We start from the raw sequence: 18,228 nt of genomic DNA, 5'->3' as shown, positions 1-18,228 counted from the left end.
GCTGGAACATGGCGCCACATGAGCAATTTGTTGGCACCAACGTGCTCCCCTGGCCAGTCTGAGCGGGGAGCCAGGGACGGTCCCTGCAAACCTGGGGCCATTGGCCAAGGCTGCTGCTCTTGTGTCTGTGCTGGGACCCCCTGGGCCTCAGGAGCGCTAGAGATGTGGGGCAGCTCTGTCCTCCCAGCCTGGGGCTGCCTGTCTGGGCAACGCCCTCACACACGCTGGCCCCTCCTTCCCCTCCTGGGACAGGGCTCCTGCTGTTCCTTGGCCAGTCAGCCTGGGAGTTGGGCTTATCCCAAGCACAGGCCAAGCAGCAGGAGCTTAGCTGGGCATTAAGGGAAGCTGCAATAAGAGTGTAGCTGCCTGGCTTTGAACCAGAGGCCTTCTGCATATTAACTAAACACGCTAACCACTACCCCACAGAAACATGCTTAAACCACTTTTTTTCTGTACATAAACTTGGACAATAATTCTGTTACTAATTCTTTGGCCAAGGCCTGGGGGCAGAGGCAGAGCAAGAGCAAGGAACAAGACACGCCCCCCCCCCCACACACACGATACTTCGCTAGACCTTTGCTCCCAACACAGGGTGGGGCGGGGGGGCTGTGTGCCTGGGGAGGGGTGACCCACATCATATCCCCAACATTTCTGCCCTTAATAGATGGACCTTTGGGGGCAGGCCCAGACGCTCCATCCTCTCTACTCCTACCACACACTGGAGCAGGGCAGCCCCCAGGGGTAGGGCTGAGCCATGGGGTGCTGGGCAAGGGGCAGAGGCTGCAGGAGCTGAGAGTTTCCCTAGAGCTCAGGGACCCATAAAGAGGTACCATGCCCCGTGTCTCTCTCGGAAAGGCGCAGAAAGGGATGGACTGGGGAAAGTGGCTCAGGAGTTGTGCAGCTTGTTGCCCTGGTTAAGGATGTGGCCAAAACACAGGCCTCGCTGTGAGCAGGTTTTGAACCTGCGCAGGGAAACCCTATTGGATTTCTAGTCCAACGCCTTAACCACTCGGCCATCACAGCTGTGAGCTCAGCATTGCCCCAGGGCCAGGGAAACTGGTAAATAAGCCCAGTGCCCAGGCCTGACTTCACCTGCCTCTCAGAATTGACACAGCAAACCTGGCTCCCCGAGCACAAGGGGGCTAATTTTACAGCACGTCTGGGCCCTGGGTGTTTCTCTGCCTCCTGCTTTCCCCTGGTTCCTGCCTGGCCCTGGGCCTCTTTCCTGTCAACCCCACGGGGGCCAGGGGAAAAGCAGGGGGGCGGGTGCAACAGCCACATTCATGGGCATCAGGTGGCACCACAAGAAACGCTCCCTGTCGGCCTGGCTGGAACATGGCGCCACATGAGCAATTTGTTGACACCAGCGTGCTCCCCTGGCCAGTCTGAGCGGGGAGCCAGGGACGGTCCCTGCAAACCTGGGGCCATTGGCCAAGGCTGCTGCTCTTGTGTCTGTGCTGGGACCCCCTGGGCCTCAGGAGCGCTAGAGATGTGGGGCAGCTCTGTCCTCCCAGCCTGGGGCTGCCTGTCTGGGCAACGCCCTCACACACACTGGCCCCTCCCCTCCTGGGACAGGGCTCCTGCTGTTCCTTGGCCAGTCAGCCTGGCCTGATGCGCATTCCCTTGAGCACCACGGGGGCAAGAGGCAGAGCCTGGCACCTGCTGGGACCAAACAAGAGGGCATCAGGGGCAGCAGCAAGAAACATGAAACCTCAGCATCCTGCAAGCCCAGGGTCCCAGCACATCCCAGCCACCCACTGAGCAGCAGACACCCAGCGTGAGGTAAGAAACCGTCTCCTGAACCTAAGGGGAAGGAAGGAAGACAAAGCAGTGGAAGTGGGAGGGTTCTGCAGCCAAACAGTGGCAGGTCCCAATGAGATTTGAGCTCAGCTTGCAGGACTCCCCAGGCCTAAGGGCTGTTCCTTACACCATGGGACCTGCACCAACCACCACTCCCTCAGCTGGAGCACCAGCTCATGCCCACTGGGACCAGCTTTGCTTGTTTCCTTCCACCCAGAGCCCCCTTCTTCTCCTGGGCAGCAAGGAGCATCCCTGGGATGCCCTGAGACAGACACAGGACTCTGCCTCCCCACAGCCAGCCCCACCCCACAGGATTTGGCAGAACAAGGGGCAGTAGGGGGGGGGGGGACTCTCCTCTACCACTGAATCCCAGAGCTTCTGGTCTGCCTCCCTCAGCTTGGCTTCCATTCCTGCCTTGCTTCCTCCTTGGGCCAGCAGGAAGAGCTGACCCCATACCTAGCCTCCCAGGCACAGGTTGGGCAGCAGGAGCTGCGCTTTCCTGGTCACCAAGGGGAGCTGCAATGAAAGCAGACACTCTGTTTCCACCTGGCTGTGAACCAAGGACCTTCTGCATGTTAGGCAAACATCGTACCCACTACACCACAGAAAGCCACAAACGTGCTTAAACTTGGCTAACTATTCTGTTACTAGCTCTTGTTCCAGCACCATGATGGGGAGAGGAAAACACCTTTTCATGGAAAATTGCTGTGAGCTCTGAGTCTGGCAATTAACCCGTATAATTAGTATAAACAATTAGTAACACACATACTAAATGGAAACAAATCTGCCTACAACAAGTCACAGCTGGAGAGCTCTCTGAAAACATCCACTCCATGTAGAGCCACAAATGGGATGTTAGAAATTATTTTTAAAGGCCTTGACAATAAGACAGTGACTATCATATTACATCTCTGTAAATTCGTGCTGTGCCCACAACTTGAGCACTGACTGGAAATGTGGTTGCCTTACTCCCCCCCCCCCCCCCCCAAACCCATACCTTGGCATTGGAAACTTCAGACAAGCACAACAAAAATGATGAAAGGTTTGGCTCAGCTGCCGCATGAAGAGAGATTGGGACTTTTCATCTTAGAAAGATGAAGACAGAGTGGAAATAAAATAGAGGTCTATAAATCATGGCTGTTTTGAGATTGTAAATAAGCAAAGGTATTTTTCTTGTTCCCATAATAGAAGAACTAAGGATGCGCCATGATATTAGCAGGTTGAAAACAAACAAAAGGAAGAATTTCTTCACACAACGCACAGTCAACCTGTGGAACTCCTTGCCAGAGGATGTTGTGAAGACCAGGACTATAAGGGCATGTGTATGCTTGGAAACTATTTTGAAATTGCTTAAATCAACATAATAACTTCCAGTCTAAGAAAATAGAAATAGCGTGTCCTCAGTATGGGGAAGCCTCAGATTTAGTCCGAGGCAGGCTCTGTTACTGTTCATTTCTGGGGGCATGGAATTAAAAACAGAGACGCAAGGCTGGGAGCAGCTGAAGCCAAGAGCCCTTTTCTACTGTGTCAACAATCTCTGAGGTGACATGAAATCCCCTCTCCCACTTCTAACCCTGAAATATCATCAACTTTATTATGTTATTCCCAGCCTCTTGATACAGCCTTTGAACTCTGACTGCAGATATTGGCCTGCCAGAGATGGAGAGATGCCAAAAGAGACTAAGCCACATTGACTAAGGCTTCTGCCAAAGCCCGGGATTGAACCAGGGACCTTTAGATCTTCAGTCTAACGCTCTCCCACCTGAGCTACTTTGGCAACTGCTGCAAGCTTTCTGAGGCCCATGTTTCTCTCAGGCATATTTTTCTCTCAGCAGAATACAAGAGAGATGCTGCTGCCAGTGGACCTGCAAGGCAAGATGAGCTTTGCCTGCCTCCCTCAGCCTGACTTGCACTTGGCCCCATTCCTGCCTCTCTTCCCGGGGTGTCCCAGTGGCTGAAAGGGACTGTGGCTGCCAATGCAGGGAAGAAGATGGGCGGGGGGCCGTGTTCCCTCTGAGATTTTCCATCCATGGGCGGAGTGAGTTTCATAATGTGCGCCACTAGTGAGGTCATTTGCGCTTGTGCGGATGTGGGCTACTGTGGTACCCACCAGTTACTCACAAACAGCTTAGCTAAATATAGCTTGATAATTTTATAGAAGAAAAAATACTGAAACAAGGGATGTCATTCCCGGCCTCTTGGTACAGCCTTTGAACTCTGACTGCAGGGCTAGGTCTACATGGGGAGGCTCTTGCGCAAGAAATCCTGAAACCGGCCCTTTCTCCTGTCCCTGGAGAGATGGAAATGGGGCCGTTCCTTGTGGGGAAAGAAGTGGGTGTGTCAGGAGGGGGATTTGAGCTCAAACCTCCCCATGGATCAGAATCCCCCACTGGAGGCAAGAAAGAGCTGAGTCAGGCAGTTGAGAGCGCTTGGCTCCTGCTACCCTGTAATAGGGTATGAAAATACTTGTTACAGCCAGGCTAGCTCAGTTAGCAGAGCAACATAAGGTTCTTAATCTCAGAGTCATAGCTTCAAGCCTTATGCTGGGCAATGACTTTCTTTAACTCTCAGTCTACAAGCAATTCACTCTCCGCTTTCATCAGGGTTTTAGAAAGAAAAGTCTAGTCCTGGGGTCCAGCTTTAGTAGAACCAGAGAGAGAACAAACTGCAATTTCCATCTTCTGAGGAGAAGGGAAGAGGATTTTCTTCTCCTCAGTTCTAGCCACATCAGCCCAGGAAGGAGAAAAAATAACCCTCCGCCCGCTGATTGTCCCCTGTCAGCTTCTGTAGCTTCACCTCCTTCCACAGCAGCTCCAGCTTTGAGCTACAAATCTCAAGGGGCTGGTGAGGAAATGAGGAGCTGGCAGCTCGGGTTAGTGGCTTCCCTGAGAACAAGAGGTGGAGTGTTCACAAGGTGCAGTCCCCTTTTAGAAAGAGCTAGGAACAGAACAGTCATCCCAGTTCCACCAGCACCAAAGTGTGTTTCTGTGGTGTAGTGATTAGCATGTTTGCATAACACACAAAAGGTCCCTGGTTCAAAACCAGGTGGAAACACAACATCTTCTCTTATTGCTAGTGCCCAGGTAAGTGCAGCTGCTGCTGACCAGCCTATGCCTGGGATGAGCCCAACTCCCACGTGACAGAGAAAGGTGATGTTAGCTGATAATGCCCCTTGGTGCCAGCCTAGGAAGGGGAGATGAATCAGGCCAGGCAGCTGCTGGAGGCTTGTGGTTTGGCCTCCCCTGCCCTGGGAGGCTGGTGTATTGGGCCGGCTCTGCCTGCTGCCTCCCTTGTGTGACTTGCCCAGTGTCCACAAGCCAAATGTCGGAAAAGCCTCTTCCAAAAAAAGCAGCAGAAAAAGTTGCACAAATTGAGTTTTGAAATGTGCGTAGGTTTTCCAGAAGAGCAGTGCAGTGTAGACACAGCCTGAGTGTTGCTCAGCACTAGTAGAGACAGGGAGGGACAAAATGGTCTAACGGCACCTGCAGCCTTTCAGAACAACCCCCAAACCCAACCCCAAGAACCAGCCCTTCCCTCCACCCTCACGGGGGTCTGCTGGGAACTGTCACCACAGAGAGTGCTGAATTTGAGATCTCCACTCTCTAGAACAGGGGCTGGACTTGATGGCCTTCGGAGGTCTCTTCCGGTTCTATGACTCTCTGCTTTGCAGAATGGCAATTGCTGGGGGCAAAGAAAGGGGAGCCAGGTCTGTCTCTTTTGGGAGAGCAGGTAGGAAGAGGGAGGGGGCCACTGAGCCCCGACAATGAAAATAAGGGATGAGAACTGAGCTGCAGTTGGAGAACATGAGCATTGAGTGCTCACTTCACATGTGAGAGGCAGTGGGATCGATGCCCACATTCTCCAGTGGTAAAGATTTGCTCTTTCTTTTCCACAGACAGAACCAGCCAGGGGCTGTTTCCAAGGGCTCCTTCTCTTCCCATAAGGCAATGGGCTGGTTTCTGCAGTGCAGGGGGTGTCACATTTGCCTCACAGGGAGCAGTTCCCTGGCTAAAAGTCAGGCAGGCAAAGTCCAGCCTGTAACACCCAGTGGAGGGGATTTGCCTGTCTAGGGAGGGTGGGAACAGACCAGCACTTGGGAGCTTGGCTGCAAGCTGCTTAGCACATCTGGACACAGAAGAATCCCAAGACTTGGTTCTGCCAGGCTCCAGTTTCCCCTCTTCTGTTTCTTTTCAGCTCCTTGCAAACTGCCTCCCAGCTGTGGGTGAGGCTGAGTGTGTGTGAAACCAGCTGCGCTTTGGATGATTTTGTTAATTGTTTAAAAAGCCTCAGGCACCTCTTCTGCCTGGGGAGGTGTCTGGAATAGACGCCTAGTGTGACATCCCCTGGGGTTTTACCCCTTTAACCTCACCCAGAGAGTCCCGACAAGTCCACTCCTGTGTCAAGTGTTCACATGTCTCATATCTGAGGAAACTCCTCCTCCCTTTTTCCTGCCAGTCCTTCCCGAGCAAGCTGAACCCTTCTGTGCCAATATTCCAATAAAGTGTATTATCCCACCACGTCCTTGTGATACCAACTTTCTGCTTATTACCCATGGTCCTGTGTGTCTATACCAGCATCTAAGACACAGATTAGATTTTGCTTCCCAGTGGTCCCTTGTCCCTCCTTTATCTCTGCAGTTACAGCCCCTGCTCGCTCCCATTTCTGGCCCATCCCCCAGGTGTCCATGTTGTTCACTTACCTGTGGGCTTTGGACACCTGCCCCCATCAAACCTAGTTTAAAGCCTCCTCACTAGGTTAGCCAGTCTGCACCCAAATACTCTTCTCTTCCTCAACAAGTGAACCCCTCCCCTGCTGAGCAGCCCTTCCTGCAACAGCATCCCATGGGCAAGGAAGCCAAAGCCCCCTGCCCACTGAGCTGTAGCTTTCTGTGCCCAGGGAGCCAGATACCGCTTGGGCTCGATGGCTGTGGGGAATGGGGAACGGCTGCACTTTGGGAGTCAAAAGTGTTGTGTGGAAACATAAAGAGCCATTTTAAAAAGCCTTTGGAGGAGGGCACTATGGCTCAGTTGGCTAAAGAACCTGCCTCATAAATGAAAGATCCTGGGTTCAAGTACCTGTGGTGCCTTTCTAGGACACAGAAGAGGCCTCCCCTGGCCATCCATGGAATTGCTGGTTCAGGAAAAGGCTGATTGGGGAGGAGTGTTAGGAAGAAGGAAACCACAAGCCTAGAGCAGGTACAGAGGCTGCTGTGACTGGCACTGGAAAGGCAGGGCTCTGACTGCAATTGCTGGGACAGGAGAGCCAGTGCCACACACCCTTGTGATTTCCTGAGGAGCTCAGAGCCTGAGGGTGAAACCTCTGCAGCCATGGAGAGTCAGGGTCTGTGGGTGTCAGGAGCTTCTCACCTTGGGGGAGAAACCTCTTCTGGTTTCTTTCTTCTCCACTCAGCCTTTTTCCTGAACCAGCAGTTCCGTGGGTGGCCAGGGGAGGCCTCTTCTGTGTCCCAGAAGGGCATAAGTAAATGTGAGCAAAGGCTGAACAAGGTACCAGTGGTAACTGAACCCAGGTGCTGCTGTTTATTTGGCAAGTGCTTTAGCCAGCTAAGCCAGGGTGCCCTACTCAGACCCACCTCTAAACTGTTCTACTGTATGGTCCCAGACAACACCATTGTCTCACAAATTTTGGCCATTCCCCAATTCTCTCCTGCCTTCCCACCCTGGGGGTGTCTGGCTCCCTGGGCACAGAAAGCTACAGCTCAGTGGGCAGAGGCTCTAACATGCACATCTCCCCCAGCCGCTGGGACTGTGGAGTCGCCTTTGAGGTTCTGCAGGGTTGGGGGAGGGCAAAATGCAGCAAACTTTGATTCTCTGGCTTGTAAACCCCTTGGTCTCAGGGTCTAGGTTGGAGTCCCCAGGTGGGGGCCCGGCCTCCCTCAGTTTGGTCCCTTCCTGAGGGCACAAAACAGACAACAGAGAATTCCTTTGCCCTGCAGCAATCTCTGTTGGCCAAAGGGATAGCAACTGAATATTTGCCCAAGCTTAAGTACAGCAGCAGAAACCACTGCTAAGTGTGTTTCTGTGGTGTAGTGGTTATCACGTTTGCCTAACACACAAAAGGTCCCTGGTTCAAAGCCAGGCAGAAACACAGAGGCTTCTCTTATTGCAGTTCCCCTGGGTGCCCATAAGGCAGTTCCAGGGCCTGCCACCTGGTGCAGGGTTTGGCAGCATGTGTGCTGGCTTTCAGGAGCTTTTGGGAGACAGCTCAGCAGGTTAGGCTGAGATAGGAGGACGCGGAGGGGGGGGGGGCTGAGACTTCTCAGTGGTGCCTTGCCTGAGACCAGGTCACTGCAGCCACGCAGTCCAGGGCCCACCCTGGAAGTGCCACTACTGTGGCTGTTCACCTTCAGGGCAGTGTGGCTGTCACCTTTGGTGCAAGTGGACACAAAGCCACATAATGTCCCGCCTCATGCCCAGACCCCAGCCACCCCATTCCCCTCGCTTTCTTCTCACCCAGCACCCCCAGCTTGCTTTGTTCCTGCTCCCCCACCCTGCTCCTTTATCCACGTTCCTTCTGCTCCCTTTCTCCTGGCCACACACGGCTCCTTGGCTCTTCTCAAGCCAGGCCCTGCAAAGAGCCACCAGGCAGGATCCAGCCCTTGGAGCTCAGCTTACACCGGGTCTGGTAGTTTCCCACCACATCTCACCTGGGAAGAGGTGACTTGTTCTCCTTCCTTCTGACCTTACATCTCCGTTCCCTTCAAAGGTCTCCGCTGCCTCAGGACCCGCCTCTTCAGGGCGCTGCCCCTCTGCCACTGGGCTGGGAGTGGGAGACTCCACAGTCTCTGCACTTGGGCTGAGAAGTCTCACGGGGACTCGTCTGTTGATGGGTTAGTCAGCCCGATGGCCAGCCGGATCCATTCCGTAGTGCTGCCCGAGAGGGAGCTTTACAAGTGCCCAGTGTCCATTGGTATTTTCTGGGGCTCTGTGTAGGGGATTGGGCTTGGCCATCTTTTCCACGGGAAATGCCTCTTCTTTGGAACAGTGGCTCCCAGGAGTTCATGGAACTTCTTCTTCTCAGCTTGGGAAAGGGACGACTAAGGGGGGATGGGAAAGATATTTGTGCTGTGAAAACAGCAGGGCCCCCAGGGAAACTGGTAAATAATCCCAGTGCCCAGGCCTGATGTTACCTGCCCCCACACAATTCACACAGCAAACCTGGCTTCCAGAGCACAGGGGGAGTCTGTGGGCTCGTTGCTGGGCCGTGGGGTGAAGCAGGAAACCAGCCTCCTCCTGTGGGGCCTGTGAGTGTTGCTGAATCTGGGCCCCTGCACCTGGGGAATGGCAAACAAAAGGTCTGGGGGCCACACAGAGACCCCGCTGGGCTGAGCAGGAAGTGGCTGGGACTTTGCTTTGTCTTTGCCTGTGGGCTTGGCTGTCCGCAGCCTGGAAACCTCCTGGCTCCTCAGACCACTGGTCTGGATGGGGCGTTACAGATGTCGGAATAATGGAATTGCTGTGTAGACGCTCACATTGTTATTGCAGTATAATGGTCGTTATGCCCAAGGAACGCTGCTGTGTAGATGCAGCCTAGAAGAAATGCTTTCCTGAGCATGTGGGAGGAGCAAGGGCTCCTACAATGTCAGGAGAAATGGGGAAATGAGGTCACCTCTCTAGACATAAAAGAGATGATTTAAGAAAAGAGGATGTGTCAGGAGTGGGATTTGAACCCACAACTCCATTTGGAGACCAGAACACCCAACTAAGGGAAAGACAGGTCCTTGAGTCTGGCACTTTAGACCACTCGGCCATCCTGACACCCATACAGACACCTCCAATGGCAGTTTTCTTACATGTGTGAGTTGCTCGGGAGGCGGCAGGAGCACCTCTCTTTCCCCATCTAACAGCCGCTCTACAGCACAGCTGGGTTTATCCCCACTCACCCTCATCTAACATTGTGAGGTGTTTTCCAGGGAGCTGACAAGAAACAGAAGAGGAGAAAACTCTGGCCGGCAGAACTGAGGCTTGGGATTCTCCTGTGCCAGGGAGTCTGTGTCAGTGCGCCTGGGGATCCTGAGCTGGGTGTCTCCTGGGTTTGTTGGCTCCAGACCAGGGGTGTCTCTTCTGCAGGGCGATGCTTGTTCCCGGGGCTAACGCTTATCTCTGGGACACACTTTGTGTAGGGACCATTGGTCTTTGTGCCACAGTACGTGTCTGGGACGTGGGAGTGAGGAACCTGCCTCAAATAGACACGTATCCGGCCCCCGCAGTGCTCTGCTTGAGACCCCAGAGCCCTGGCTTTGACTGGTGCCTGGCACGTGGGGAATTAGATCTAGGGGGAGATTTCTAGAGTCCCACAACAGCTGCTGCTCGCATGAAGATGTGCACATCTGTCTGGGGTTACTGGGCACCCGGCCTGCTTCCTGTCCCTGCCAACCTGGGCAAAGCGGCATCACTGGCTCAGGGGTTCCTCTCCTCAGTGCACTGCAGAGAAAGCCCTTGTGTGTTAAAGGGCCTCAGGGAGCCCGGAGCAGAGGGAGCTGGGATTCTGGACCCATTGATCCCCTCAACACACACACACAATCCCAGCCCCAAGCCCCCCCACATCCCTAATCCTGTGCCCTGACTTCTCTACCCTTCCACATCCTCACCCCTGTCCTGAGCCCCACCCCCAACACACAATCCCCAGATCTCTGCCTTGAGCCTCCCACACTCCACTCCACACTGTAATTTCTTACAGGTACTGTCCTATCACAACCCCTCCCCCAACTTCCTGCCTTGAGCCTCCCCCCGCCCAAGGGGTGGTGCCCAATAGAACAGTCCCTGTAAGAAATGTGTCACTTTCACCCCTGGGAGCAGCTCAGCCATGCAAAGGGGCTGCCTGGGGCAGGACATTAGCCCTGGAGGGCAGGGGTGGGTGTGGCAGTGACATCACAAGGGCCTTTCACAGCCCCTCAGCTTATTGGCTAAAGGAGGTTGGGAGGTGATGACCTCACAGAGAGTCCATGACAATGGCCAGGTGGGACAGGCTGCAGGGCAGAGGAAACCTCAGAGACTTTGCTGCAGGGAGTCTCAGAGCCCCCCATGGCTTTGCTGCAGGGAGTCTCCTTCTGGAGATCTGCCCTTGAGGCCAGAGAGAGAATGAGGTTCACAAGCACGAGTGTGAGGAGGAGCCTCGTTGGAGCCTTTTCCTTTCCCTTGACTAACTGACCTAGAAGACAGACGTTCCTGTGGAGAAGGGAAGAGCCTCCAAGAGGGGCCCTTTTGCTACAGCAGGGGAATTAGCGCAAGTGGTAGAGTGCTCACTTAGTATGTGAGGGGGGGAGGTGGGTTCGATACCAACATCCCCCACTGATGGGAAAAATCCCCCTCCCAAGGAACTTTTGCAGCACCTCAGCTCATTGTGGGTGGGCAGGAAGCTGGGGGCAGAGCTGGGCTCTAACTCACTAGGGTGCGTCCCATAGCTCAGAATAAGCGATGCAATTGGGTAGCTTATTTCAAGTCAATTTTGAAATAGCTTATTTTGTATTTTGGCGCTGGCTACACAGCACTTAGTTCCAAATAAATCACAATTCCGATCCCTCACTCCTCACGCCATGAGGTTTGCAGGGACGTCGGAATAGCGAGCCTGTTATTGTTTGAAATAAGGGCCTTGCTCTTAAGACGCGTCTGTGTGATATGAGCACTATGTCCTAAACCTCCGAGCTAGCCGGCCCACAGGTATCAGTCTCACAAGTGGCCCTTTCAGAAAGAAGCCTTAGGCAGCCGCAGGGACGTTATAGCGGGGAGGAGTCCTGTGGCATCTTATAGACTAACTGAAGTATAGGAGCATAAGCTTTCGTGGGCAAAGACCCACTTCGTCCGATGCATGTAGTGGAAATATCCAGAGGCAGGTATAAATATGCAGGCCAGAATCAGGCTGGAGATGACGAGGTGGATCCAATCAAGGAGGATAAGGCCCACTTCTAGTAGCTGATCTGGAGGTGTGAATTCCAAGAGAGGAGAAGCTGCTTTTCTAGTTAGCGAGCCATTCACAGTCTTTGTTTAATCCAGAGTTGATTGTGTCAAACTTGAAGATGAAGTGTAGCTCAGCAGTTCCTCTTTGAAGTCTGGTCCTGAAGTTTTTTTGCTGCAGGGACCTTACGGGCTCTGGAACAAGGTAGGTGAGGTAGCAGAGTTTTGCATGGGCAGGGGAATTAGCTCAAGTGGTAGAGCGCTCGCTTAGCATGCGAGAGGCAGTGGGATCGATTCCTGCATTCTCCAACTGTAGCTTTGCTCTCATCTCTTATTTTCACTGTCAGGGGCTCAGTGGCCCCCTTTCTCTTCCTACCTGCTCTCCCAAAAGAGACAGACCTGGCTCCCGTTTCTTTGCCACCCGCAATTGCCATGCTGCAAAGCAGAGTGTGGTGATACCAGGCTCTGTGGTGCAATGGAAAGCATGTTGGACGTTTAAACTGCAGTGATTCGTGTGAGCCCAGCTAACCATTCAAATGTTGTGGGTTCAAGTCCCACGAGTGTCACTTTAGCTGCTTTCTCATTTCCAGGATGCAGCTTTTACATACCAGAGAATCCTTAGGGTGAAACCGGGGTAGGTTTGAGTCCAGACAGTTCCCAGCAGACCCCAGTGAGGGTGGAGGGAAGGGCTGGTTCTTGGGGTTGGGGATGGGGGTTGTTCTGAAAGGCTGCAGGTGCCGTTAGATCGTTTTGTCCCTCCCTATCTCCTACTAGTGCTGAGCAACACTCAGGCTGTGTCTACACTGCACTGTTCTTCTGCAAAAAGCTACGCAAATTTCAAAACTTTGTAGCACCCTGCTCTGCACCTTGTGAACACCCCACCTCTTGTTCTCATGGAAGCGACTCACCCGAGCTGCCAGCTCCTCATTTCCTCACCAGCCCCTTGAGATTTGTAGCTCAAAGCTGGAGCTGCTGTGGCAGGAGATAAAGCTACAGAAGCTGACAGGGGACAATCAGCGTGCAGAGGGTTATTTTTTCTCCCCCCTGGGCTGATGTGGCTGGAACTGAGGAGAAGAAAATCCTCTTCCCTTCTCCTCAGAAGATGGAAATTGCAGTTGGTTCTCTCTCTGGTTCTACTAAAGCTGGACCCCAGGACTAGACTTTTTCTTTCTAACACCCTGGTGAAAGCTGAAGGTGAATTGTTTGTAAACTGAGAATGTGAGTTAAAGAAGGGCTTCACCCAGCAAGGGGCTTGAACCCTTCCCACAGACACAGCAGGACAGGGGGTTGTGCACCTGCAGTGCCCCCTTCCTACTTGGCTTCCCGCAAAGCTGGGGTGAAAAATTGCTAGACCCCAGCCCTCCCGGGCTAAGCCATGGCAGAGGTAGCAGGATTCACTCCCATCTTCTCCTGCCTGTGCCCTAGTACTCAGGGGCCGGCCCCTTTCCTGCTGCCCCAACTCTTATTCCCACAATGCACTTTGTGCAGGGGCCATTGGTCTTTGTGCAAGGTGCATTGTTGGGAGCCAGGACTCAGGACCCTTCCCCCAGTCTGACCCACTCACACTGTCTGGCTGCCTCCAGCACAGGCTGAGCTCAGGGGCCCCGTGGGTGACCTGCCCTGCAGCTGTGATGGCATCAGGCCCTTCCTGCCCACCTGCTCAGTCTGGAGATGGAGCTCCAATGGCCTCAGACACTCAGCAAGAGGAACAAAACTCTCTTTGTTGATCCTCAGTGCATGGAAGCTGAAGCACCAGGACCTTGTAACAACCAGCTGAGGCCCAGCAGGTCCAACTGTGATTTGAACTCAAAATTACAGGATTCAGAGTCCTGAGTGCTGCCCCTTACACCATGGGACCTGTGGTATAAAAGTGGAGTGGGCACCTCTGACTCTCAGCTCTCAGGCTGGCCTCTGCTCTCCTGGCTCCCTCCAGCTGCTTCATCTCTCAGGACTCCCTGTCCTGCCCCAGCTCTGCTGCTTTCAGAGCAAATTCCTTGTTAGGACCAGTCACACTCTGGGGGTCAGTGAGGGTCCCTCCCACCTGAGATGTGTCACACAAAAGCCTCGTTTCCTGCTCCGTTCCCAATGCTGGATGCAAACACATGGTTGCTCTGGGGGTGTAACAAGTGCCCCCTTAAAAAGCTCATCAATTTAAATGAAACTTTTACATCTCCAGCTGTGTCACACTTTGGATTTCTATTGAACAGGGATTCTTCAAATGACCACAAACCCCTCACGTGCTCTAGTGCCAAAGCACATAAACCAGACAACCCCGTCCCTCAGCTGGAACCAATTCAAACTGGCTCTGTGTGTGTGTCTGGTTTCTGTTTCCATCCATTCAACAAGGGTGTGATCTGATCTGGATGCCCATTGGCTCATCCTTACTCTCCTTTGGCCGTGTCCTGCAGAAAAACAAGGACCATGTCCAGCTGGGGATGAATGGCCACAATCCATCTTACACCGTTTGGTTTAGCAAGTCCAACTAAGACTCACTAAATCAAACCCAGAAGCCACCCCCACCAGCTTCCAGCACTTCTGCTCTTTGCCTCCTTCGGCTTCCCGCTGTAGGGACATGGCCAACTCCAGCTACGTAGGGAGGGATGGCAGGAATAGCAGACACATTGGCCAGGCACCACTGGGGGCTGCCTCCTTCGCCTCCCCCACACCCAGCAGCTGCTTGGCCAGCTTAGTCATGGGGCTGCTCTCTGGGACTTCTCTCCCAGCTCCTCCACCTGTTGCCATTGCCCATCCCAAGGGAGGGGGGACGAGAGTCACTCTCCATGGTTGCAGAAGCTGCAGAGGTTGCACTTGCAGGGTCTCTGGGCACTGACACCCCCAGGGAATCACAAGGGCACTTGGCGCTGGCTCGCCTGTCCCAGCAATTGCAGTCAGAGCCCTGCCTTGCCAGTGCCAGTCACAGCAGCCTCTGCACCTGCTCCAGGCTTGTGGTTTCCTTCTATGCAATGTTCCTCCCCAATCAGCCTTTTCCTGAACCAGCAGTTGCATGTGTGGCCAGGGGAGGCCTCTTCTGTGTCCCAGAAGGAAATCGAAAAATGTGATCAAAATCTACAAGATGGTACCAGTGGAAGTTGAACCCAAGATTTCTTAATTGCAGCACAGGTGTTGTAGCGAGCTAAGCCAGGAGGACTTTTCCCCTTCTTTAATTCACATTTTCAGCCTGTGAGCAACTGGCGCTCAGTTTTCACCAGGGTTTTAGAAAGAAACAGTCTAGTTCTGGGGTCCAGCTTTAATAGAAGCAGAGAGAGAACAAACTGCAATTTCCATCTTCTGAGGAGAAGGGAAGAGAATTTTCTTCTCCTTAGTTCTAGCCACATCAGCTTAGGGAGGAGAAAAAAATAACCCTCCGCCCGCTGATTGTCCCCCTTCAGCCTCTGTAGCTTCACCTCCTTTCAGCAAATTGAAGAAGGCCGGGTCCCCTCCTGGAGACTCCAACCCAAACCCTAGGACCAAGGGATTTACAAGCCAGATGATCAATGTTTGCTGCACTTTTCCCTCCCACAAACTATGCCAAACCTCAAAGGTAAATTCTACAGCCCCAGCGGCTGGGGGAGATGGCATGTCAGAGCCTCGGCCCGCTGAGCTGCAGCCTTCTGTGCTCAGGGAGCCAGACACCACCAGGGCTGGAGGGAAATGGGGACTGGCTGCACTTTGGGAGTCAAAGGTGTTGTCTGGGATCATAGAGTAGAACAGTTTCACCAAACTCCCTGAGGAGGGCACCATGGCTCAGTTGGCTTTTCCTGAACCAGCAGTTCCATGGGTGGCCAGGGGAGGCCTCTTCTGTGTCCCAGGAGGACCTAGGAAAATGTGAGCTGCCACCGCACATGAAGCCCTCGCCACTGCTGGAGCCACTCCCTGTGCTCAGGGGCCGGCTGCTAGCATGTGCAGGCTGGGATGCTGTGCGGAGGCAGCCTGCACGTGCAGGATATGACGTAGTGCACTGTGAGCGGAATGGCATGGCCCCATTCTCGCCTCCCTTCCCGCGCTGATCCAGTGGTCGAAAGGGGCTGTGGCTGCTGCTGACTGGGTAGGAGCTGGGAGGCAAGATGCCGGCAGCAAGAGATTCCGGCTGCTTGTTTCCCCTGGGTCTCAGTGCTCCATGTCAACCGCCAGCCACCTTGACCAAACCTCAAACCAGCTGGACTAGCCAGCCCACATCACAGTGAGTCGCTAGTGGACCTATCAGAGAAGAGCCCTCGGCAGCTGCAGAAATGTTGCTGCAACTGTCTGAGGCGCCTTTCTTGAAAGGGCCACTTGTGACATGGATTTTGGTAGGGCTGACTAGCTCTGTTGGTTAGATTGTGGTGCTAATAAGGCCAAGATTGTGGGTTCAAGCTCCATACTAGCCACAGGGGTGCTTGGTTTGGTAACTTCTCTTCCTTATGTCACACAGTCAGCTGTCCCTGTGGAGAAAGGTTGTTTGATTTATTGACTTGCTCTGATTCTGCCTCTTGCTATGGACAGGGAAGCAAAAACAAGGGGAAAGGCTGAGAGCTTTGCAGGACTCGGGCCAGAGAGCTGAGCTTATGCTCACAACTATTCTGGAGGCCACCGCAGGCCACCACCAATTGGGGATGGTGGACTTGCCAAGGTCCAGCCAGAGGAGGAGCTGGGGTGCCAGAGGCAGGGTCTGGCTGGGAGACTCACTTGAGGGATACAAATGTAGGTGACTGAAATTGCTAATGAAGCAGGAATTTTAATGTCCCATGCTTCATTAGCAAGATCTCGCCTGGCACACTAGATTGAATCACACCTGATTCGAACCATGAAGTGCGCACTGGGACGCAGTAGTTCGAACCAAAGCCCTTGGTTCAAACTAACGTTACACCTCATTTTTTGGTTAAAAGGTGTTGTCCTGGACCATAAACCGAGCAACCCTGTCCGGGGAGGGCACCATGGCTCAGCTGGCTAAAGCACCTGCCTTGTGAACAGGAGATCCTGGGTGCAACTCACAGTGGTACCTTGTTGTAGCCTTTGCTCACATTTTCCTAGGTCCATCTGGGACAAAGAAGAGGCCTCCCCTGGCCACCCATGGAGCTGCTGGTTCAGGAAAAAGCTGATTGGGGAGGAGTCAACCACAAGCCTGGAGTGGCTGCAGAGGCCACTGTGACTGGCAAGGCAGTGGGAGAGTTTGAACTCCCTGGATTTCATGCTGGAGCTCTGCTTAAAGCTGCAGGATCTGACTCCAGAGGCTGCTCTTAAATGCAACAGAGTTTGAGCTGCTTGCAGCTCTGCCTTTGGGACAGGGAGTTTGTACTAGAAAGAGGCAGGCTGGGTGACTAAGAACAAGAGGCTGGGCATTCCCATCATTGAAGGGTTGTTAGATCATTGTGAGAACGTTGCCCGGTACGCCACTTAATAGATGGGGCGGCAGGGAAGAGTAGGAATGAGACTGGCAGGGGGCTGAAGCAGCAGGGTGGTGTGACCAGGCCAGCTGTGCCGGGGGCAGGAATGTCTCCGCCTGGTTCTCACAACTATTCTGGAGGACACTTGGGTGGTGTTTGACTCGCCAAGGTCCAGCCAGGGGAGCAGACAGTGGAACCGCCCTTTGAGGGGCCCAAAGGCGCTTCCACACCAATGCAGGCCCTGCTGAGCCTGCCTGGGAAACGTTCCTGGCTATAGGGCTGCCCTGTGTAGGGCTTCATCAGCCCAGGTAGCAAAGGGAGGCGCACCGCCCATGATGCACAGGGGCAGGGCCACGTGTCTGGCCCTGAGAATTAGTGTAGCTGAGCATACACATCAGGTACTTATCTCCCTTGTGGTCTAGTGGCTAGGATTCAGCACTTTTACTGCTCTGGCCTGGGTTCAGTTGCCAGTCAGAAAAAATAACTTCATCTGTATTAATGAAATCTGCCATGTCTTTGTCCTTTTCCATCACAGGGAGGGCCAGTGAGTTGAGGGAAGGTAGGGGCTGGGGTGCCAGAGGCAGGCTCTGCTTGGGAGACACTCCCAGCAGCCAAGAACATTTCTCAGGCAGCTCCTTCCCTGTGCAGGGGATACAGGTCCTACGCCTGGGTGAATAAAAGCTTGTGGGGACTGGCCAGGGCTTCAAGCAGGCAGCTCCCATTGGCCACAAACAAGCTGGGAGCAGGGACCAGGCCTGAAGCCTTTTCCTCTACAGCTGTGACACACAAAGGGCCCAGCAGCCCCTTCTCTCAGCTGTGCGTGGGGGCAGGGTGAGCAGGGAATCTGCTTGAGGCTTCTTGCTGCCATGTTGGGTGGCTTCATGGGCTGGATCCAGCCCGCTGGCCTGTATTGCCCAGGCCTGGCGTAGAGGGAACCTTGGCTCTGGGCTGTAGGGGAGGGGCGCTGTGGAAAGGTCACTCTGGCCTTCCTGGGCAGGGCACGACGACGTCCACTTTGTGCAGCCCGGCTGCCAAACATCCCAGACAGAGAATTATAGGCCAGAGAATTCCATGCACATCAGCCAAAGTACCTGAGTGGGGAGAGTGTTAGACTGAAAATCTAAAGGTCCCTGGTTCAAACCCAAGCTTTGGCA

The 18,228-nt window shown here is 53.8% G+C and overlaps 6 non-coding genes across 6 annotated transcripts; 3 read left to right on the top strand and 3 right to left on the bottom strand.

The window, feature by feature from the left end:
• Positions 1–941: 941 nt before the first annotated feature.
• On the bottom strand, positions 942–1,023 carry TRNAS-AGA (transfer RNA serine (anticodon AGA)). Its single transcript has one exon. It is a non-coding gene; the product is annotated as a tRNA-Ser (tRNA).
• A 2,481-nt stretch (positions 1,024–3,504) lies between these two features.
• TRNAF-GAA (transfer RNA phenylalanine (anticodon GAA)) lies at positions 3,505–3,577 on the bottom strand. The gene has a single exon. It is a non-coding gene; the product is annotated as a tRNA-Phe (tRNA).
• Positions 3,578–7,832: 4,255 nt separating this feature from the next.
• On the top strand, positions 7,833–7,905 carry TRNAV-AAC (transfer RNA valine (anticodon AAC)). The gene has a single exon. It is a non-coding gene; the product is annotated as a tRNA-Val (tRNA).
• Positions 7,906–9,466: 1,561 nt separating this feature from the next.
• Positions 9,467–9,575, bottom strand: TRNAL-CAA (transfer RNA leucine (anticodon CAA)). The gene is made up of 2 exons: positions 9,538–9,575; positions 9,467–9,512 (listed from the first exon to the last, which is right to left on the bottom strand). It is a non-coding gene; the product is annotated as a tRNA-Leu (tRNA).
• Positions 9,576–11,947: 2,372 nt separating this feature from the next.
• TRNAA-AGC (transfer RNA alanine (anticodon AGC)) lies at positions 11,948–12,020 on the top strand. The gene has a single exon. It is a non-coding gene; the product is annotated as a tRNA-Ala (tRNA).
• Positions 12,021–18,155: 6,135 nt separating this feature from the next.
• On the top strand, positions 18,156–18,228 carry TRNAF-GAA (transfer RNA phenylalanine (anticodon GAA)). The gene has a single exon. It is a non-coding gene; the product is annotated as a tRNA-Phe (tRNA).

This window comes from Pelodiscus sinensis, chromosome 26, assembly GCF_049634645.1.
Source record: "Pelodiscus sinensis isolate JC-2024 chromosome 26, ASM4963464v1, whole genome shotgun sequence".
NCBI lineage: Eukaryota > Metazoa > Chordata > Testudines > Trionychidae > Pelodiscus > Pelodiscus sinensis.
Note: the sequence above shows the minus strand (reverse complement) of the source record. Positions and strands in the feature narration are given on the sequence as shown.